The sequence below is a fragment of the Pteropus medius genome, unplaced genomic scaffold (genome assembly GCF_902729225.1).
Source record: "Pteropus medius unplaced genomic scaffold, Ma_sr-lr_union100, whole genome shotgun sequence".
NCBI lineage: Eukaryota > Metazoa > Chordata > Mammalia > Chiroptera > Pteropodidae > Pteropus > Pteropus medius.
The window spans coordinates 702,346-719,222 of record NW_024349800.1 but is presented as its reverse complement, the minus strand read 5'-3'; the positions used below and the strand labels follow the sequence as shown (position 1 = coordinate 719,222).

Here is a 16,877-nt window from a genome sequence, read left to right as displayed (position 1 = left end):
GTTTGAAAACTGACCCTGTCCCTACTACTGTCTACAAACATCTTATTGACCCATAGTGCTCATGGGGCCTATCACTGTGGAAATCTGATATTCGGGCTTGGTCACCTCTGCCTATCATCCATACCACATGCCAAATCAAAGAGCTAGTCCTACCTGTGAGCAGGTATGAGAAATCATTGCATCTGTTAGAGCCCCCTGCCTCAGCCTTAGTCAGAAGAGGTTGGTGGGGCCTCTTGAAACCAGTGTGAATGTTTGTATGCCCTGGGCAGGATGAAATAATCACTCTCATTACTGGGTTCCTAGCAGTAGTTTGCTCTACCAGGAAAGACTGGCCCTGAGGGAATTCCACAGCTGTGGGAACTCATTAGCCCACAGTGCTGCCTGGCCTCTTACTTGAAGGCATGTGAAGCCAACAACAAACAGCACACATGCACTTGGGTCCTCCCTCAGCTGCACCCACAGAGAGAGACACAAATACTCCACAACCACAGGCACACACCAACCTCATCCCATCCAAACACATATATAAATGCACAGACAGTTACAGACACATATCACAGATGCTCACAGTAACATACCCACAGTGCTTGCCACCACACCTCAGCCCAGGTCTGGTTGCCCCTGCCAATTCTTTAATTTTTTTTCAGTTTTCATTCTTCTGATTGTCCCTAGATGGAAGTCAGACGCCCCATAGTATGCTTCTGCAGATCCCTGAACCTCTCTGGAATTGTGTCTCTCTCATTGTTGTTCCTCTTTCCCAGAAGGGGAAGTTCTTGAAACACAAATATTAAAGAAGGAAAGGAAGGAAAGAGAGACAAAGGGAGGGAGACATATAGACTTGATAAACACGTGACAGTATGATATAAGTATGTCAGAAGCAGATTAAGGTTCTATTGGGCCTGATGTTTATTCAATGGGAAGGGGAATTGTTTTTCAAAAACAGAAGACTAAAACCATGAATACGAATTAAAGACAGAGCCTTGAAAGGGGCCTTTGTAAATGAGGGACCTGGAGAGCTTAACAGTAAAGCTACTGTCACATGCATGAAACAGATGTGTAAGCCCACGAACGCATGTGGGAGCACAGACACAGGTACCAACAACTCCCAGACAGGCATGCACATGTGACTCCAGGCCTTAACTGCAATCAGGGGCTGGGCCCACCTAGGCACCAGCCTTTGGAGACCCCTGCAGCCCTCACTTAGAAAATAGGCTTCATACTGTCAGCACAGTAAATAGTTCTCAAGTGCTTACCAGTGTGGACTAGGTCAGTGAGTAAAGAACCATGCTCTTTACTCATATGTATATGTACGCTGTTTTTAAAATATAAATATATCGTTAAGAACAAATTAAAATGTGTGTACGTTCATTTAAAAACAAAAAAGGCTTCAGCTCAGCAGCTTCCACACCCATAGAGCATCTTCTGGGACACATGCCAGTATGTGCACTTCGCTATTTCTGAGGAGTGGATCCTTCTCCTGCCTCCTCACACAGACCCCTAACCCCACATCCCTCTTTCCCAGTATCAGCTGCCTCACCAGATTAACAGGACAAGGAGGAATGGGGAGAAGGTGGGAGTTGCCTCTGGAAAGAGGTTCAGGCCAACACTCAGTAAAGTATCAACCTCTGGCTGTTAGAGCCAGCAACACCCCCAGCCCTTCCTACTGTCTTTTCTTGAGATTGAGAGATCCAGGCCCAAAGGGAGAGAGCTTGAGCTCTATGAGTGTCTTATTAGGAAACCACACTATAGCATGCACACACAGAATCACACATTTTTCTGGAATGCAGGAGATTTTAAAAGAATTTGTTTTTCAACACAAAAAAAGCATAAAGAAAACAAAAATGACTTGTAATGCTGCTGCATAGATAATCCCAGTGGCATTTTAGAAAGAAAGTTAATGCATGCACACATTTAGAAAATTCAGACAGTTCCAAAAGATAATAAAACTAAAGCTAACACCTTCTTGCCTATGGCAGTTCCTCTCACTGGAGAGCACTCTGTATTTCCTTCCCAAACACTTTGTATATCAGCACATTTACTGAGAAAAAGAGAATCAAACTCTGCCCACTGTTTTTTACCTTGCAATTTTTTCCACCTAAAATAGATTTCTACAGATCTTTCCATGTCAACAAAGCCTAATCTACCACCTTCTTTATAATGGTTTTGCCTTATTTCATTATATGATTGCATTCTCTGTTGAGATGTATTTATTTCCAGTTTCTTTGCTCTTATAATACTCCAACAGCAACTTGGTGTACCTGGACGTACTATAAATATTTCCACTGGGTCAGTTAGGAATGGAAGAACTGGGTAAAAGGGAATGTGCTTTTTAAAATTCTGGTAGAGATTGCAAAAATGCTCTTTTAAAAGATGGCACTAATCTACACTTTTATCAACAAAGTATGAGACAGACTGTCTCTCTATACTCTTCTGCAAATCTGAGGAGTAAAAATTAAAATCTCAGTGTTTTCTTTACAGCTTTATTGAGATAATAATTCATAATACAGCTATATAATTCACTTATTTAAAGTAAGTTAGTCAATAGTTTTTAGAATAGAGTTGTGCAACTACAATCAGTTTTAGAACATTTTCATCATCCTCAAAAGAAACTCTGTATGCATTAACAGACACTATCCCATTTCCTCCCACTCTCCAGTCCTGGGCAACCATTTTTTAAAAAATTATTGTAAAATTACAGTTGACATACAATATTATATTACTTTTATGTCTACAACACAGTGATTAGACATTTATATACCTTACAAATGGATCACTTCGATTAGTCTAGTACCTGACACTATTCATAGTTATTACAATATTACTGACTATATTCCCTATGCTGTACTTTACATCCCCATGACTCTTTTTATAAGTGGCAATTTATACTTCTTAATCCCTTTCACTTTTTTTTACCCATCCCACCCACCCTACTCTCATCCAGTGACCCTCAATTTGTTCTCATTGAGCTCATTCCTGTTTTGTTTATTTCGTTTTTTAGATTATACACAAAAGTTAAATCTTATGATATTTATCTTTCTCTGACTTTTCACTTAGCATAATAACCTCTGGGTCCATCCGTGTTGTCACAAATGGCATGATTTCATTCATTTTTATGGCTGAGTAATATTCCATTTATATATGTACTATGTCTTCTTTATCCATTCTCTATTTTTGGCATGTGAGTTGCTTCCATAACTTGACTATTGTAAATAATGCTGCAATGAACATAGGGGTACATATATCTTTTTGAATTAGTGTTTTGGATTTCTTTGGATAAATACCCTGAAGTGGAATTGCTGGGTCATATGGTAGTTCTATTTTAAATTTTTTGAGGAAACTCCATACTGTTTTCCACAGTGACTGCACCAATTTACAATTCCACCAACAGTCCATGAGGGTTCCCTTTTCTCCACATCCTCACTAATACTTGTTGTTTGTTGATTTATTCATAGTTGTCATTCTAACAAGTGTTAGGTGATATCTCACTGTGATTTTGATTTGTATTTCCCTAATGATTAGTGATAGTAAGCATTTTTTTTCTTGTCTATTGGCCTTCTGTATGTCCTCTTTGGAGAAATATCTGTTCAGGTCCTCTGCCCATTTTTTAATTACATTGTGGATTTTCGTTTTGGGGTTTTGTTTTGTTTTTTTCAATGTTGGGCTCTATGAGTTCTTTATATATTTTGGACATTAATCCTTTATTGAATATATTATTTGCAAATATCTTCTCCCATTCAGTAGGTTGATTTTTCATTTTGTTGGTTTCCTTTGCAGTACAAAGGCTTTTTAATTTGATGTAGCCCCAGTTGTTTATTTTTGTTTTTGTTGTCTTTGGCCTATGAGACATATCCAAAAAAAAAAAAAAGTTTATTGCCTATATTGTCTTCTACAAGTTTTGTGGTTTCAGGTCTTACATTTCAGTTTTTAATCCATTTTGAGTTTATTCTTTTACGTGGTATAAGAATGTGGTCTAGTTTCTTTTCTTTTTTTTTTTTTTTTTTTTTGCATGTATCTGTCTAGTTTTCCCAATGCCATTTATTGAAGAGACTGTCTTTACCCCCACTGTATATTCTCTCCTCCTGTGTCATAGATTAATTGACCATAGTTGTGGGTTTTTTTCTGGGCTCTCTATTCTGTTCCATTGATCTAAGTATAATACTATTATGCCAGTACCATGCTGTTTTGATTCTTATAGCTTGATATCAGGTAGCTTAACTTTGTTCTTCTTTCTTAAGATTGCTTTGGCTATTCAAGGTCTTTTGGAGTTCCATATAAATTTAGGATTTGTTCTACTTCTCTGAAAAATGCCATTGGTATTTTGATAGGGACTGCACTGAATCTGTAGATTGCTTTGGGTAGTATGGACATGTTAACGATGATTATTCTTCCTACCCATGAGCATGGTATGTGCTTCTATTTATTTGTATCTTCTTCAATTTCTTTTTCAATAACTTAGAATTTTCCAAGAACAGGTCTTTTATCTCCTTGGTTAATTTGATTCTTAGGTATTTCATTGTTTTTGATGCAATTGTAAATAGGATTGTTTTTTAAATTTCTCTCTGATAGTTCATTGCTGGCAAATAAAATGCAACCAATTTCTGAATATTAATTTTGTATCCAACTACTTTGCTGAATTCATTTATTAGTTTTAATAGGTTTTTAGTGCGATCTTTAGGGTTCTCTATATGTAGTATTATGTCATCTGCAAATAATAACTTTTATTTCTTCCTTTCAAATTTGACTGCCATTTATTTATTTATTTATTTATTTATTTATTTATTTATTTAGGCTGATTGCTATGGCAAGGACTTCCAGTACTATGTTGATATAAGAGATGAAAGTGGACATCTTTGTCTTGTTCCTAATATTAAAGTATAGACTTTCAGCTTTTCACCATTGATTATGATGTTAGCTTTGGGTTTGTCATACATGGTCTTTATTTTGTTGAGATACGTTTCCTTTATTCCCACTTTGCTGAACGTTTTTATCATAAGTGGATGCTTGATTTTGTCAAATGTTCATATCTACTGATATGTACATATGATTTTTATCATCTCTTTTGTTTGTGTGATATATCACATTAATTGATTTGCAAATATTGAACCCACCTTGCATCCCAAGAATAAATCCCACTTCATATGGTGTATGATCCTTTTTATGTATCACTGAATTCACTTTGGTAATATTTTGTTGAAGATTTTTGCATCTATGTTCATCAGGGATACTGGATTTTGATTTCCTTCTTTCTTTCCTTCCTTCCTTCCTTCCTTCCTTCCTTCCTTCCTTCCTTCCTTCTTCTTCCTTCCTTCCTTCCTTCCTTCCTTTCCTTTCCTTTCCTTTCTTGTAGCGCCGTTGTGTAGTTTTGATATCAGGGTAATGCTGCCACATAAAATGAGTTTGGGAGAATTTTTTTGGACTAGTTTGAGAAGGATAGGTGCCAATTATTCTTTGAATGTTTGATAAAATTTACCTGTAAAGCCATCTGTCCAAGGCTTTCGTTTGTTGTGTGTGTGTTGATTATTAATTTGATTTCATTAGTAGTTATCGGTCTGTTCAGATTTTCTGTTTCTTCTTGATTTAGTCTTGGAAGTTTGTATGTTTTTATAAATGTATCCATTTCTTCCAGGTTGTCCAACTTGTTGGCATATAATTGTTCACAGTATTTTCTTTTAATCCTCTACATTTCTATGGTATAAGTTGTCACTTCTCTTTCATTTATGATTTTATTCATTTGGGCCTTCCCTCTTTTTTTCTTGATGAGTCTGTCTAAAGATTTATCAGTATTGTTTATCTTTCAAAGACAAGCTCTTGGTTCTATTGATCTGTGCTATTGCTTTTTCATCTCAATTTAATTTATTTCTGTGCTGACCTTTATTATTTCCTTTCTTCTATTATTCTAGGCTTTATTTTTTGTTCTTTTTCTTTGTTTGCTGTATAGGTGTAAGATTAGATTTTTTATTTGAAATTTTTCTTGTTTTATTTTGAGAGAGGCCTGTATTGCTATGAATTTCCCTCTTAGAACTGCTTTGGCTGTGTCCTATACATTTTTGGGTCATTGTGTTTTCATTTTCATTTCTCTCAAGGTATCTTTTAATTTTTTTCTTGATCTCATTGTTAACCCATTTATTGTTTACTAGCATGTTATTTAGTCTCCATGTGTTTGTGTGTTTTTCAGTTTTCTTCTTATAATTGATTTCTAGTTTCATACCACTGGGATCGGAGAAGATGCTTGATACTATTTCAGTTTTCTTGAATTTATTGAGACTTGTTTTGTGGCCTGACTTTTGGCCTATTCTAAAAAAATGTTCCATATGTACTTGAAAAGATTATATCTTCTGCTGCTTTTGTGTGAAATGTTCTAAAAATATCAATTAAATCTATCTGGTCTAATGTGTCCTATAAGGCCACTGTTTCCTTGTTGATTTTTTTTTGTCCGGATGATCTTTTCATCAATGTCAATGAGGTGTTAAAAGTCCACTACTATTGTTGTATCCCCCCCTTTTATTTAATCAATATTTGCTTTATATATTTTGGTGTTCTCATATCCGGTGGATGAATGTTTACAAGAGTTATATCTTCTTGCTGGCTTAATCTCTCTATCATCATGAAATGCCCTTGTTTGTCTCTTGTTATTGCCCTTGTCTTAAAGTCTATTTTGTCTGATATAAGCATTGCTACCCCACCTTTTTTTTTTTTTCATTTTCATTTGCCCAAAATATCTTTTTCTATCCCTTCACTTTCAGTTTGTATGGACATTTTGATCTGAAGTGGTTCTCCTAGAGGCAGCATACAAATGTTGTTTGTTTGTTTGTGTCAATTCAGCCACTGTATAACTTTTGATTGAAGCATTTAGTCCATTTACATTTGAAGTAATTATTGACAGGTATGTAGTTATTGCCATTTTATTAATTGTTTTCTGATTGTTTTTGTAGTTTTTCTCTGTTCCTTTTTTATTCTCTCACTCTTCTCTTATATGTTTGTGACTTTCTATAGTGTTATATTTAAATTACTTTTTCTTTATTTCTTGTATATCTTTTTTTGACAGTCTTAAATTGTTTATTTGGAAAGAATTTTACAAACAATATTTATATTAGTGGCAAAGGTGGAGCTGGAGAGTATTGCACCTTCTTCAAGCTGCACAGTGAGAACTACCAATAGTGTGTTGAAACTTGTGGCCTGCAGACATCAGACCTTGTATCTCCCTGTGCTTATGGACTGGTCTGGTGATCCACTGGGTGTCAGGATTCTGTCTGATAGCTTAATGAATGGATCAATGAGAATAACCTCAAATAATTCATATGTGGAATCTTCACCAACCCAGTAAGAATTCAGGACTCTCAGAGCCCCACAGTGGTGTCCAGCTCACTCCTTGGCAACAGACTGAAAGCTTAGAGCAAACATTAGCTGTTTAACACCATAATGGACAGGCTTGCTATAGATCTTACCCTTAAGAACTGAGCATTTGCGGCTACCATGGCACATATATATCTGGTATATGACGTAACCTTTCTTGGCCTTGTATCCCAGCCTACATGCTTTATTGGGCTGGGTGGGACAGGGGCCCTGTGGAGTGCAGAGAGCAAGTGATACTGCCAGCAGTGTTCCCTGAGAAGAAAACACATTATTTCCGACTGCTTCTTCTTCCATAGTTCCTGGATGTACTTTTAAGTGCCCATCGTGGCTTGCCTGACAGCTGCTGCCAGATGAAAAGGAAAGATCCTTTTCCCCTCTTGTATATCTCTTATAGATATTTGATTTGTGGCTACCGTGTGCTTTATATATATCCAAGTTATGTTTATAGCAGTCCATTTTAAGTTGATGTTTGCTTAAGTTCAAACATATTCTAAAATCATAATTTTTACTCACTCCCTCCACATATGTTTTTGTCATTTTTTACTTCTTTTATGTGTGTTTGTGTATATCCCTTGACTTATTGTTGTACTTACATATGATCTTCCTACTTTCTTTTAACTTTCGTGCTAGCTTTATAATCAGTTGATCCACTGCTTTTTCTAAGTGTTTGCTTTGTTGGTGAGATTTTTTTCATTCCTATATTTTCTTGTTCATATTTTTTATGTTTTCTACCTAAAAAGTCTCTTTAACATTTCTTGTAATACTATTTTGGTAGTGATGAACATCTTTCAGTTTTTCTAGTCAGAGAAACTCTCTCTCCTTCAATTCTAAATGATGTACTTACTGGGTAGAGTAATCTTTGTTGTAGCTTTTTGCTTTTCATCACTTTGAATATTTTATGCCATTCTCTTGGCCTGCAAAGATTCTGTTGAAAAATCAGCTCATAGTCTTATGGGCTTTCCCTTGTAAGTAATTACTTTTCTCTTGCTACTTTTAAGGTTCTCTCTTTGCCTTTAAGCTTTGACATTTTAATTATGTTGTATCTTGGTGTGGGCCTCTTTGAGTTCATCTTTTTTGGGGCTCTTCACTTGCTGGGCTTGTATGTCCATTTCCTTTGCCAGGTTAGGAAAGTTTTCCACTACTTTGTCTTTCAGATCATTGATTTGCTGGTTCGGTTCATTTAATCTGCTATTTATGCCTTCTAGTATATTCTTCATTTCAGTTATTCTATTCTTTAGTTCTGATTGGTTCTTTGTAATGTTTTTTATCTACATATTTATGTTTTCTATCTCTTTGTTGACGTTCTCACTGAGTTAATCTCGTCTTCTTCAAAGTTTGTTGAGCATCCTTATAACTAGTATTTTGAATTCTGTATGTGATAGATCGCTTGTCTCTGTTCTGTAGTTCTTTTTCTGGAGTTTTGTCCTGTTCTTTCATTTGGGACATGTTTCTTTGTCTCCTCATTTTGACTGACTCCATGTGTTTGTTTCCATGTATTAGCTAGATCTGCCATGTCTCCTGGTCTTGACATAGTGGCTTTATATAGTGGGGCTCAGTGGCAGTCTCCCTGGTCACCTAAACTGGGTGCTCCAAGCATGTCCCCTATGTGGGTTGTGTGTTCCCTCCTGTTGTAATTGGGCCTCAATTGCTGCTAGCATGTCAGTGGGCAGGTTTGACCCTCAGGCTGACTACTAGTGAGGGCTGGCAGTGACTACAGCAGACAAGTTGTTATGCAAGGCCTGACCCCACAAAGCAGAATTCATTTTAGTGGGGCTCTGGTTCCAGCCAGTCCACCCTTTGGTGTGTCAGTTGTGAAACTTGTTAGGTGGACCCCTGAAGCTGGCTACCAGGTGTGTTGAGTCTAGATCCTCTTGAGATGTGCTCCAGTGTAGGTCAAGTTCAGCTACTGCTAGTGTCTGGCTTGGGGCCTCTTAGTAGGAACTACAAATTGATCTACATTTGATTGCTGCTTGTACTGGGCTTATAGGTGCTTGAGAGAGACTACTCTATAAACTGAGGCTGGCACCCTTAGGTGGGCACATTGTAAGCCGAAACCAGTCGCCACTTGTGCCAGGCTTGTGGCCACTTAGCTGGAGTTAAGTTATAGGCCAAGACTCGCTGCTGCTTGTGCCAGGTTTGGGGCTACCTGATGGGAGTTACAGTGCAAATTGAGACCTGTTACTGTTTGTGCTGGGCTTGGGATTGCTTGGCAGGAGCTACAATGCATGCTGAAGCTGGCCACTGTTTGTGTGGAGTTTGTGGACCTTTGAGAGAGTCTGTAGCATGAGCCGAGTGTGGCTGTCACTTGCATGGGATTTACAGACCTTCGAGAAAGTCTGCAGCATAAGCCTAAGGCAGCCACCACTCATGTGGGGTTTGAGGCCCTTCAAGTGAGTCTGAAGCATGAACCAAGGCAGGCTGCTTTTGTGGAGGAGCCCTTGGAAGATGCTCTGACTGGGTGAATGAGTTAGGTGGGGCAAGGTCTCAGGGAATCGCCAGGGCAGGGTTAATAATGTTAGCTAGGTTAATGGAGAGCACAGATTTGGCACCTGCCTGTGCAGGGCCAGCTGGGTAGGAGGAGTGTTCAACAAAGGATCAATCGTGTTTGCCAGCACTTCCCTTCCCAGCAAGAGCTGCCCTGACCCCTACCCATCCAGCCCTCACCCTGAAGCTAGTGTCAGAATCATACTATTGATTTGAGCTCTTTGTTAATCAAAAAAAATGTAGTTCATTGTCTAGTACATGTGTTGTAAATACATTTTTTCTAGTTTTTCATTTTTCCTTTGACTTGATTTTTGATATTTTGTGATATTCAGAAATAATTTTTAAAATATTTTCAAAGTTAGTAAACTTTTCTCTTTAGGCTTAGTAAGGTCTTTCTTACCATGATTATAAATTTATCCAAAACTTCTTCAAGAATCTTCATGGTTTTTCCTTTTTCTCCCCCTTCTTTTGTAACATATAAGACTTTGGTCCATATGGAGTTTATTCTGGTTTCAGAGTAAATGTCCAGTGTTCTTTCCAGATAGTTAAGTAAACATTTCAACATCTGTAATTGAAGAACCTTCTTGTTGCTACCTATTTGGAATGTCATCTTACCACAAATTACATATTCTTATACATTCAAACCTTCAGGACTCTCCAGCACAGTGGTTCTTAATGCTGGCCACACGTTAGAATCATCTCGTGGAATTAAGAAAACATTGATATCAAAGTCAGGTCCCACACCATTGGACCAGAATCTCTGAGGGTAGCACCCAAGTTTTGCTTTGTTTTGTTTGTTTTCTAGAAGCACTTTAGGTGATTCTAATGTGAAGCCAGGGCAAGAACCACCACTCTGTATGTTTCATTGAATTATTTAGCTATATCTTCTCTTTTAAGAAACCATATTTTAGTAAGATTGGCCATTCTTCACATATGTATTTTTCCAGATTTATTAGTATTTTGTCAGTTTGGGAAAAAAGGCATATTATTCAAATTTAGGCCCCCTGATCTTATTTTCAGCCAACAAATATTTACTGAGCATCTACTACATGCCAGCACTGACTTAGGCAGTGAGGATACAGGAGTGAACAAGATAGAAAATCTCCACCTTTCAAGACCATACCTTCTATTAAAAGAGACAGACAATAAAAGAAAGATTCTCTGAGGAGGTTGAATTCGAGCTGGGCCTACATGATAATTCTGACCCAGCTTTCTCCTGTTCCTTGCTGATGACACCCCAGCATTGTTCAAGGCAGCAATGTGATTTGCCTAAGTAAAACTCCTGTTTTGCCAGTCTACGTTGGCACACAGTTATAGCCAAAGAAGCCTAAGCTGAAGTCTGTAGGACACTAAGGGAAATGACATTTGAAGATAGGAATTGCTGACCCAATGCCAGCAACCACCCACTTCCAGTTGCATGAAGAAAACAAACCTTTGTGTTTTAGCCATCAAGAAATGGGCTTTCAGTTACTTCTGCCTGAAGAGCGTTCTTAACTGACACAACATACACCAGAGGCTTTGTGAAATAACCCATCCCTGTTCTTGACATTGCAAATTTAATGAACAAGTAGGAATTACTTTGGCAATGTGGGAGGGTAGGGAAGGTGTTCTAAACTTTGACATCAGTGTTTTAGTTTTTCTTTTAATTATAGTTAAAAAGTAATATAAATTTTACCATATTTACTATTTTGAAGTTAACAATTTAGTAGTGTTAAGAATATTCACAGTGTTATAAAACAGATCTCTAGAACTTTTCATCTTGCAAAAGTAAAACTCTATATTCATCAAACAACAACTCCACATTCCCTCTCCCCAAGCCCTGGTAACCATCATTCTGCTTTCTGTCTTTATGAATTTGACTACTCTCAGTACCTCATGTAAGTAGAATCATACAGTATTTGTCCTACTGTGACTGGCTTATTTCTCTTAGCATAATGTCCTCAAGTTTTATCCATGTTGCAGCATGTGACCGGATTTCTTTCTTTTTTAAGGATGAATAATATTCCATTGTGTGTATGTACCATATTTTCTTTATTCATTGATGGACCCTGGGTTGCTTCCACCTCTCGACTCTTGTGAATAGCGTTGTTATGAACATGGGTGTTCAACTACCTCTTTGAGGTCCTGCTTTCAATTCTTTTGGATATATGCCCAGAAGTAAAATTGCTGGATCATATGTTAATTCTATTTTCGATTTTTTGAGGAATTTTCATAGTGGCTGCACCATTTTACATTTCCAACGATAATGCACAATGATTTGTTTCTCTACATTCTCACCAGTACTTGTTATTTGCTGTTTCGGGGGTTTGTTTGTTTGTTTTTTATAATGGCCATCATAATGGGTGTGAGGTGATATCTCATTGTGGTATTGATTTGCATTTCCCTAATGATTAGTGTTGTTGAGCATCTTTTCATATGCTTGTTGGCCATTTTTATATCTTCTTTGGAAGAATGTCAATCAAGTCCTTTGCCCATTTTTAATTATGTTATTTTTGTTGCTAAGTTGCAGTTATTTTATACATTCTAGATATTAGCCCTTGTGAGGTATATGATTTTAAAATATTTCTTCGTATTCCATATGTTTTCTTTTTACTCTTTTTACTTTTTACTTGATTTTGTCTTCTGATGCACAGAATTTTTTAAGTTTGATGTGGTCTCATTTATCTTTTTTTTTTTTTTGCATTCATTGCCTGTACTTTTAGTACTGTAGCAAAAAAAAATTCTTGCCAAATCCAATGTCATAAAGCTTTCTTCCTATATTTTCTTATAGGAGTTTTAAAGTTTTATAGTTTTAGGTCTTATATTTAGGTCTTTTGCCCATTTTGCTGTCTGAGTTTTTATTATTAAAACATGCTCTGCATGACCAAGAAGTATGTGGGCTGCAGGGACATTGTTGACCATGTTGACCTCACACTTGATCATGTTAGGGCCTCGACATGATTTTCTTCAGATTACTGGAACACAGGAATGGTGATGAATTGGTGAAAATTGAACCTTTCCAAGTACCTGTGGTGATGTCCACTGGTTCTTATCTCAGGGACATTCATTCAAAAACTGCTAAATCTTCATTATCCTCATCATCACTATCATCAATGTTACCAGCATCCCATTCACACAGGTGTGCATATTTTAGGCAGAAGCCATTACCTTCACCTTCCCAAAGGTTCTAGGGAAGGCAGGCCAGGAATGATGCTTTTTTTTTTTTTTTTGCAGATGAGAAAAATTAAGCTCAGAGGTATTCTCACATAGCAAGTATGATTCTAAATGCAGAACTCTTTCTGCTACACTGAAGTTACTTCTCCACAAATATTTTTTAAATAGCTCATATACAATGACCCATACTTGGAGAATTGAGCTGAAAGAGATAATTTAAGAGAAAATTAAAATCATCATATACTGTCAACTGAAAAACAATATCAACTAGGTGTTTTGTCACCAGAAAAAAATTTTTTGGGGAAAAAGAAAGAGTTCCCGCCCAGTGCATGCAGACATGGCAAGCCATGTGCACACTCTGACCTGTGTGGCAAGTTGGAGGGGTATTATACAAGGGAGTAGGAAGTTAAGGAAAGGAGAAGTTAGAACCATAGAGCTTTCTTATAAACATAGAGTTCTTCCTATAGGGTTCTCACATGTAGGGTTCTCATGATTATATAGAATGCAAGAACTTCCATAAGTTCTAGCTCCTCCTAGAGACCCTCCCAACTGAATATGTTGGTTTAAAGTCCCTGTTAGTCTTTATCAATACCAAGGTGCTGCTTTCAGTTTTGTTTGTACAAACCACAAAACTGGAAGGTGCCCAAATACCAAACAATAGAGAAATAGTTAAGCCAACAAGTGGAGTACTTTGCAGTTAAGAGAAATGAATTTCATGATGCTTCGAGAAATGTATACCTTAACCAAGCAAAACTAAGTGGAAGCCAAGTTTATAAATAAACAATGAACACTGCTACTTAAAAACCATTCGCATCATGTTAGCCAACTGGGCATGTATGCTCACAACCATCTTTACCCTTCTCTTGCCCTCTGGCTTCGCATTCATTCAATGGTCAGCAGTGGTGGAACATTGAAGAATAGGAAGAGAAGAGAAGCCAAGGTGTTTCTTCATCTCTCTGCTTTCTGTGACATCTCTGGCAGTAGGAAGGGGTTCCCTTCTTTGACTTCAGCTCCCTCTTCTTCCTTGGGACCTTTTGTGATTCTAGCTCCTACCAGGAAGGTTCCTCCTGTAGTTCTAGCTTCTGCCAGACAACCCCAGCTCCTGGGTAACACCAACACTGATGCTTCTCTTTGTCCAAAAGGAGTGATAGTAGCTTCCTACTGGGCTAATAAATGGGTTACCTCATTGTCACCTATTTGGCTTCCCAAATCCTCCATCACCTGAGTAACCAATTCCCTGAATTAAATTCCATCTGAGTAATTTGTGTTTTCCTGGCTACACCCAGGACGATGCCTATATTGATAGATAAAAATAAGAAGTTTTATTTTTTAGATCATAAATATGATGTGTTTGTTGTGCAAAATATGGAAAATCCAGAAACATATATAAATTAAATAAAAATCAGCCACAATAGCCTACTACCTAAATTCAACCACTATTACCATTCTCTACTACTTTTAATATGAGATTGTATTCTATACAATTTTATAATTTGTTTTTTCAGCTAACAGCATAAGATTTCCCCATGTTGTTTATTAATTCTTTTTAAACTTTGTTTTAAATGGATATACATAATATATCATTAGCTGCATGTACTATATCGCTGCATATTTAGATATTTTATAAGTTTTTGCGAGTATAAATAATACTATAATAAAATCTTTTTGTATATAGATTTTTCTTCTCCTGAATTTCCCATTATTTCCTTAGCTAAATTGAACCAAGGATGTGAACAATTTAAAAGTCCTCAGCATACATTATTAAACTACATTCTGCAAATACTGGACCTATTTACACTTCCCAGAACCTCACGAGAGGTCCTTGCCCATCGCTACGGTGGGACTTCCTGGATTATAAAGCTCTTTAACTGATAAGAGAGCTGCTCCTACACTTGACATAAAATATCAACAATCTAGGAAAAAGGGCTTATTTCTTAGGTGGCACAGGAGTAAGGAAAAAGACTTATATCAGTTAGCCTTTGCTGCATAACAAATCACTCCAAAAGTTAAAGGCTTAAAACAGGAATCATTCATTATTTCTTGTGAGTCTATAGGTCAGTTGGGTGGTTCTGCTAATCTGGGTCAAGCTCTGCTTATGTTAGTTGGGGTCAGCTACAATGCCTTAACTGAGTTTGCCATTAACTCTCTAAGTGTACCTCTTATGTCATTCCAATTAGCTAGCCCAGGTATGTTCTCATAACAGTGGCAGGATTCCAAGAGACACAGCCAAAATGATCAAGGCCTTTTTTAAACTTCTGCTTGTATAAATTCTTCTCATATTCCATTTGCCAAAGAAAATTACGTGGTCAAGCCTATAGCTATATGCAATGGTACTACCAAAAGATGTGAATATTGGGAGGCAAGCAAAATTGGGGGCTATTATTATAATCAACCTACAAGCTGCATCTTCACCAGATGGGAACATGATCTCCATGGCAACCAGTAGGATCACTTCTGAGGCCCAGGTGGCACAACAATGAAATCTCAGTAGAGGCTGCTGACCTTCCCCCATTGCTGATTTGCTACCATGTTTAATTCCCTTGGAATGTGTAGGTGCATCCTGGGGATAGGAAGAAGAGAAGTCTTGAATTGCCACCCTAGAGAAATGGGATCTTGAAAGAAAAATTAAATTGGGGTATGCAAAATCAAGAAAGGTACAATTCTCTCACATGTGAGTATATAGACTAGAATTTGAGTCTACTACAAATGAGAGAATAATTGGCCTTAGATGAAATGAAGAGAGGAAGATAAAATGCCAGAATGCTATGAAAAAAAGTTCAATGTTGTAGGGAAAGGATTCTCCAACTCACTTGGAAAAGTCCATTTTTTGGTCCAGCAGAGTCTTTAAATATCAGCTAGTCCATGGCCATGCCGCCCTGAACAAGCCCAATCCCATCTGATCTTGGAAGCCAAGCAGGGTTGGGCCTGGTTAGTACTTGGATAGAAGACTACCTAGGAAGACCAGGTGCTATAGGCGTAAAAAATAAAATATAAGGGATTATAAACTGACAAGGTCCTTGCAATCTGTGAGGTCAACCAAGTGTTGCCTCTCCTGAAAAAAAAAAAAAAATAGCAAACAGCATAACCCCCTTCATTTCATAGCCTACGAAACAGAAGCCCAGGGACTTTAAATGCCTCGTTTGAGGTCTCAGAGTGCAGCAGGCAAGAACCTACGCCTGCGGTTTTTTTCTGCTACATTGGACTGCTGCTGGGATTTGCTGCAAACTCTCAGATTGCTTCTTAATTGGAGTTTCCAGCTTCATTAGCTGCTTCCTGAGCAGCATGAGCTCCCTGGCTAGAATTCTCAGTCAACACCATCTTCTCTAAATTGGTGTGACCTTGCTCTTCTCCTCTCTTCTGCACTAGAATTTGCTTCAGGGTTTTGCCCAGTAGGGCAACTTGGGAGGGGATAGGGGCACGCAGGCAGTCTTTGGAGAGAGAGTGAGTCTGTTCTCAACACCAACCCCTGCTCCAGAGACTTGGGAGCACTTTACAACCACCCCCGGAAAGGGTGGCTAGGCTCAATCCTGGGTTTGCCACTAACTCTGGGTGTGAATATCTAACTCTTGGGTAAATATCTATCCTTTTTCTGGGCCTCAGAGACCCCTAAAAATCTTCCCCAAATTAGGGTTACCAGATTTAGCAAATAAAAATGCAAGATGCTTATTTACATTTGAATTTCAGTAAACAACAAAGATTTAAAAGTTTTTTTTATTTTTTGATGGTTCAGCGTACGTCCATTGATTGGTTGTTTATATAGTTTATGATATGATTCACTTCCCCCATCCCCGATTACTATCACTCACCTGGCTCTACACATAGCCGTTATAATACTATTGACTATATTCCTTATGCTGTACTCTACACCCCCATGGCTACTTTTTAAC

General features: G+C 37.6%; 2 pseudogenes; one reads left to right on the top strand and one right to left on the bottom strand.

The window, feature by feature from the left end:
- Positions 1-7,090: 7,090 nt before the first annotated feature.
- Positions 7,091-7,676, bottom strand: LOC120622101 (60S ribosomal protein L15-like; annotated as a pseudogene).
- An 8,172-nt stretch (positions 7,677-15,848) lies between these two features.
- LOC120622235 (uncharacterized) lies at positions 15,849-15,967 on the top strand (annotated as a pseudogene).
- Positions 15,968-16,877: the final 910 nt, after the last annotated feature.